Source organism: Lolium rigidum, chromosome 2, assembly GCF_022539505.1.
Source record: "Lolium rigidum isolate FL_2022 chromosome 2, APGP_CSIRO_Lrig_0.1, whole genome shotgun sequence".
NCBI classification, from domain to species: domain Eukaryota; kingdom Viridiplantae; phylum Streptophyta; class Magnoliopsida; order Poales; family Poaceae; genus Lolium; species Lolium rigidum.
Window position 1 is genome coordinate 274,799,785 of NC_061509.1, and position 6,487 is coordinate 274,806,271.

Genomic DNA, 6,487 nt, shown 5'->3' on the forward strand with positions numbered 1-6,487 from the left:
AAACACCGTTTCACTGGTATTGCATTTCTCAGAGTGGTACAATAGAAACATTGCCTAATTGGATTCTACATGACCTTTGTATATATCGATACTTTTATCGTCAAAGTCTTTAATATACATGAAAGGTTCTTACAATCTTATCAAGACAGAGATTTGGATTGAACCAAATATTAATCAAGTTTATAACTTGAGTATATTCCTTCGGAATACATATCTATCAGTCTTTACGTGTCCATAAAATTTTCGAGAAATTAAATATGGATAAATAAAATCAAAGATTCATATGGTCACAATATCCCTAACATAGATACAAATTCATTCATACATTGTAGTAGTGATGAAGTGATACTGGACCTCTTGTTCCATATCTCAATACAAACTACATCACGAATGCGAATGTTTTGTTGTCAACTTCTTTTAAGTGCAAACCCCAACTAAAAAGTTGGTGTAAGTAATATCCTCTGATATATTTAAGGCACAAATGTTCTTGATTAATTCTCTTAGGAATATCAAGATTTGACCATCATGTAATCTACGTTGGCTATAATTACCCGATCCCGAAAATGCCATATCATAGACTGAATTCAATGAAAGAGTCTTATAAAATAAGAATACAAAATAGACTCTAACAGCTTCATATAATAATTGAACACATTCAAGATCATGTGGTTAAGATTCAACAGAATCACCCACCATTATCTATCAGATAATACCACTTGTATTGCTCAAATGCATCAGGGTTAAATTAATATCTTTCAAACTAGGGAGATAAACACTTTGCAAACATATCATGTGAAAATCTAACAGATTTATTCACAGTGTTTTACAGATTCCCACGCTCATGAATTTAAGTTCATGGATTGGTGTAAGACAACTTTTAGATTTGCAAAGTTCAGGGAGAGTAAAACTCCCAAATTATAACCCGGTGATGATCATTAGATCATATATATTGTACTCTTTTTCCCTTAATGAGTTTTCCCTAATGGTTTCTCATAAAAGGTTTTTAATGAGACGATATAAATATAAGTGTCTAGATATGTCACATTGCTTTCTCCTTATTTTTCCCTATTGGGTTTTAAAGGAGTTTTTGGTGGCACATCATATTGCACTTTTTGCAATATTTATATGTCGTACCTCCTATTTTCCCCACTGGGGTTTTTAAAGGAAGTATATAAGGCATACTTATTGTTCTCCAAACTCATTCGTGAGGTTTTTCCCTTCTCTAAGGTTTTCTCATATGAGTTCTCATGGAGACAACAATATTTACATGTTGTACTATTTTCTCCTTATTTTTCCCAAAGGGTTTAAAGGAGTTTTAACAACATATCAAATACAACTCTCCTCATATTTTTCCCACAGGGTTTTTGGGGGAGACATTTTAAAGATGATAAATATTTACAAAGAGCACCATTATTTACAAGGACATCCTCATATATAAGTAGAAGACTATGCGAGAAGATCTTGAAGATTACACATGAGATTTTCAAGAAATGGCGTTGTCCAAGGGGGAGTGTTAGAAATAGGATTAGCTTAAGTCTTAAGCTAACTAGGCAGTTACTTTTGTCCAACAGCTGTGTCTCTTCGAAGGGACACAACCTTGTAAACCGCCTTTATTGGTGCCTGTTCGCTGGGTATATATACCCCTCAATCATCAATGAAATCAATAGTTCATCTCTCAATACTTTTACTCTAAACACTGTCCGTGCTCACGGACCCCTTGGCTGATTTATGCATGGACAGAATCACACCAAAAGTGTCCAAGAAAAATCTGGAAATAAAATGCAATCCATGGAACCCCTTGGCTACTGCCAATTCCATAGATTTAGAATACCAGGACTATTCAGATAAAAACTGTTCCATGCAAATATTATACATTAATTAGATATAGGTGATATACAAGCACAATGCCCAACTGCCTATGCATGAGCGCACAACGGTTGCTTTAATCAGAGTTCATCATGCAGAGGCAGCTTAGCCGGCGGAAAGTAATTGTATGGGTCAGCTAGCGCGTCACAAGGGCGAACAGCAAATCTAACTTCCACAGGCCAGGCAGTCCTCCCGATTGTTCAAGGAGCAGGTCACCTGTGCCATCTTTGCCTCCAGATCCTCTTCCTCCTCGGCAAGCTTCTTATCCTGCATATTTGTTGTTACTCATGGTAAGAATGATGACTTGGCAGTTGAGCAAAAATCACTGTAAAATCTGCAGATCATCAGAGCACCCAAAAAGGGACTGGGGTAAGTTGTCTTATCACCTTCAGAAGACTAGTGTCCACTGTGAATTTGATCGCATCAGCAGCAGCTCGTGTCCTCAGGTAATACATCCCAGTTTTCAGGCCCTAGAACATGACAGGAAAAAAAATGTTATGTTTCTGTCGATGCACTTGTGCTTTCTGGGAAATCAACAACCTAAACATGTCACTAATTGCTGAACTTCTCACTACAGAACGGTAGAGCTAAGGCAAACCTTTGACCAAGCGTGGAAGTGCAGGGAAGTCAGCTTCCCAGAGCTTGCTTGATCCATGTGGATATTGAGGCTCTGGCTTTGATCAATATAGCAGCCACGGTCAACAGCCATGTCAACAACAGTTTTCTGCTTGATCTCCCAAACAGTCCTGGTTCAATGATATAGAAAAATTTAGATATGCATAAACTGACACCTTTAAAAACTACAGCATGAGATGATCATATTTCACATACTTGTAAATTGCTTTTAGATCATCTGGGATCTCAGTGATCTTTTGGACAGAGCCATCCTGGTAGATAATATTGTTCTTCAGAACGGGAGACCAGACACCCATCTCAGTCAAATCATGGAGGAGATGCTTGTTCACTACAACAAACTCACCACTGCCAAGACAAAAGCAAGTATGTTATCTAACAATCATAATTTCAACAGCTCAGCGCGCAATACAGGGAGCAGATATGCAAACCTTAGAACTCTCCGACTGTAAATGTTTGACGTGTACGGTTCAAAGCACTCGTTGTTGCCAAGGATTTGACTAGTAGAAGCAGTGGGCATTGGAGCAACCAGAAGAGAGTTCCTTAATCCAACTTTGGAAATCATCCCTCTTACAGCTGGCCAGTCCCATCTGTCTGATGGCACTACATTCCACATATCAGGTTGAAGAATGCCCTGCACAGGTGTATGGACAAGAACCTTAGAAATAGGATTTGGCTGTTAAAATCCTACAGTGGAACAAAACGGTCTGATGATTGTACATCCTTATAACTCTAAGAGTTCCATTACAATCAATTCGAGAAAGAATACCAATATCTGAATACACTTATTACACTAGAGATACCACAAACTTGCAGTTATGTGGTTAATTATGATCAATGGTTTGATGCGGACAGAAGTAGTGGGAAGGGCCTATCTCACAGGTAAATTTGTTGAGGAGTTTTTCATAGTTGATAAGTAAATCATACTAAAATCTGATATCTCCATAAATACTTTGCTGCTGATGGTGAGCAAGGAAATATTTTATTGTTTTCTACCATCAGTCAATTTTGTATGTGAAATATTGCATAGTTGTACAAATCACGCCATATATTCAGCACAAATGACAGGCATATTACACACATCAGAAAAACCTTGCTGACTGGGCTCCCAGCATAAGTTTCACAAGGACCTTTTGCAATAATTTCAGCAGAAGCTTTCAAAGCATGATTATAGATAGTCTCAAAGATATCCTTGTTTAACTATGCACTAGCACTAGCACAAACTCTCAGTTAAGCAGTTAATTAAGCTCAATAGTTGATGGGAACAGGTAGTATGGGGACGGGCCTATCTCACAGGTATAGTTGTTGAGTTCTTCATAGTTGATAAGTAGATCATGCTACAATCTGATATCTCCTTAAATACCTAGCCACTGATGGTGAGAAAAAAATGATTTTATTGTTTTCTACCATCAATTAAATATTTCTATGTGAAATGCATGGTTCAACATAATCACACGAGATAGTCAGCAAATATAACAGGCATATTTACAGACATCAGACAAACCTTGCTGGCAGGGCTCCCGGCATAAGTTTCATAAGGACCTTCATTTGATGCAATCTCAGCAGAAGCTTTCAAAGCATGGTAATAGATAGTCTCAAAGATATCCTTGTTTAACTGCTGGGCCTGATAAACAATGACATTATAATGTGTATCAGCAAAGCACAAAATGATAGCACCACTTTTGTTAACTTGGGATGTACCTCTGGTGAATCGAATGGCATGCCAAGTAAAATAAAAGTGTCTGCTAGGCCTTGAACACCTATTCCAATGGGCCTGTGCCTCATGTTTGACCTCCTTGCTGTCTCAACGGGGTAATAATTAATATCAATTATTTTGTTGAGATTCCATGTCACAAGTGAAGTAATCTGTCATACACGAAAAATATGTTAGTAGCAATCAGGCTAATGGGACAGAATCATACACTGTAAAGATGAGCCAAGCAAACCTCAGCTAGTTTATCAAAGTCAAAGTATCTGCTTTTTGATCCACTGCTACCAACAAGCTTAGCTGGATGTGACTCTATAGGAACACCCTGAAACATAAAGCATATGGTGACATGTTATACACGCAAGTTAATGGACTACACCAACTGACCAATGAATTCAGTAGGAATCAGCACGTACATTTTCCCTTACAAAACGTGGTAGAGCAATTGATGCAAGATTGCAAACAGCAGTTTCAGTGGGACTCGTGAACTCAATTATCTCTGTACACAAGTTGGAAGACTTAATTGTGCCCAGATTCTGCTGGTTACTTTTCCTATTGCAAGAGTCCTGCACATCATTAAGTATTTTCAAAGACAGACCATTGGATATTTCAGTGGGAGAATGCATGCGTTGATAGAATTGCAAATTAAGAGCAAACCAGTCTCCTTATTAACTACATTACCTTATAAAGCATATATGGTGTTCCAGTTTCTATCTGTGCCTTCAAAATGTCAAACCAGAGAGACTGTGCTGACACAACCTTCTTTGCCTTACCCTGAAATTGTGTAGCTAGGTTATTAAATATTCTTTAGTTACTTAAAATAAATATGTATATCCCGCATTCAACCTACTTCTCTTTCATATTTCTGTACAGATTATTAAACTCATCTCCCCAGCAATCAGCCAAACCTGGAGCCTCACTGGGACAAAATAGCGACCATTGCTCGTTACTCTGCACCCTTTCCATGAATAAATCAGGAATCCAGAGAGCATAGAAAAGATCCCTGGCACGATTCTCCTCCTGTAGATTGTACATACTGAGGTTCAGATAAGATGGTATTAAGATAATAGCACAGCTCATATTCTTACAGCTTGGTAGTGGTGATCAAATGCCAAAAGGTAAATCCAAGCTGGTAATCAGTTTCTAGTGTCTCTACCCAAAAGTGTGTTATGTAGTATTCAAGAGTGTTTACCTTTCCATGGTTCTTCCTTAGATCAAGGAACTCAAAAATATCAGCATGCCAAGGCTCCAAGTATATAGCAAATGCACCTGTAAATTAGAAGTCCATAAGTAACCCTTATGAATCACATAAAACTTCTGACTAACTGATGCTACTTACCCTTTCTCTTGCCTCCACCTTGATCAACATAACGTGCAGTATCATTGAAAACACGTAGCATGGGTACAATTCCATTGGAAGTTCCATTTGTTCCTCGAATGTAACTGCCAGTAGCACGAACATTGTGAATTGAGACACCGATTCCTCCAGCGGATTTGCTTATGGAAGCACATTCGGAGAGAGTATCATAGATTCCCTCAATACTATCGTCTTTCATGCAGATAAGAAAGCAGCTACTTAACTGCATCACAAAGAATAGGAAAGTAAGTATACAGCTTGAGAATCAATATTGAAAATCTTGTAGAGTAGATGGGAGTGGTGCAGTACTTGAGGCCTTGGAGTGCCAGCATTGAACAGGGTTGGGGAAGCATGAGTAAACCAGCGCTGAGACATCATGTGGTACGTTTTGACAGCAGAGTCGATGTCATCCTTGTGTATCCCAACAGAAACTCTCATTAGCATATGCTGTGGTCTTTCCACAACCTTTCCACCAACTTTCAACAGATACGACCTCTCAAGCGTCTTGAAACCGAAGTAGTCGTAGTCAAAGTCTCTATCATAAATTATCTCGCTGTCCAAGCGAGTAGCGTTCTGAAATTGATACAGTAGCCAAAATTCTGTAAGCAACATTGTATATCAATGAAGAACACAAATAATAAGCATCTGACGAATCTTGTTCCACAACTCAGAAAATAATGGAATAATAGAGTAGTCGATTATGTACAAAGTCATTAACAAACTAAGATGGGTGAACCAGTAAACAAAGCATTGCGGGTGGGTGGGTGGCGTGCGGCGCTAGGGGGTTCCGGAATTCGGGGAGGAGGCGACGAGGGATTTGGAACGGCGTCGAGGGATCGCCGCGTGCGGATTGATTTCGAAAGAAAATTAGAAGAGAAGTGGTATATGGTGGGAGGTTGGGGGAGCCGCTCGCGTGAACGCTT

General features: G+C 38.8%; 1 pseudogene; it reads right to left on the reverse strand.

Moving 5' to 3' along the window:
• Nucleotides 1-1,580: 1,580 nt before the first annotated feature.
• LOC124693474 lies at nucleotides 1,581-6,487 on the reverse strand (annotated as a pseudogene).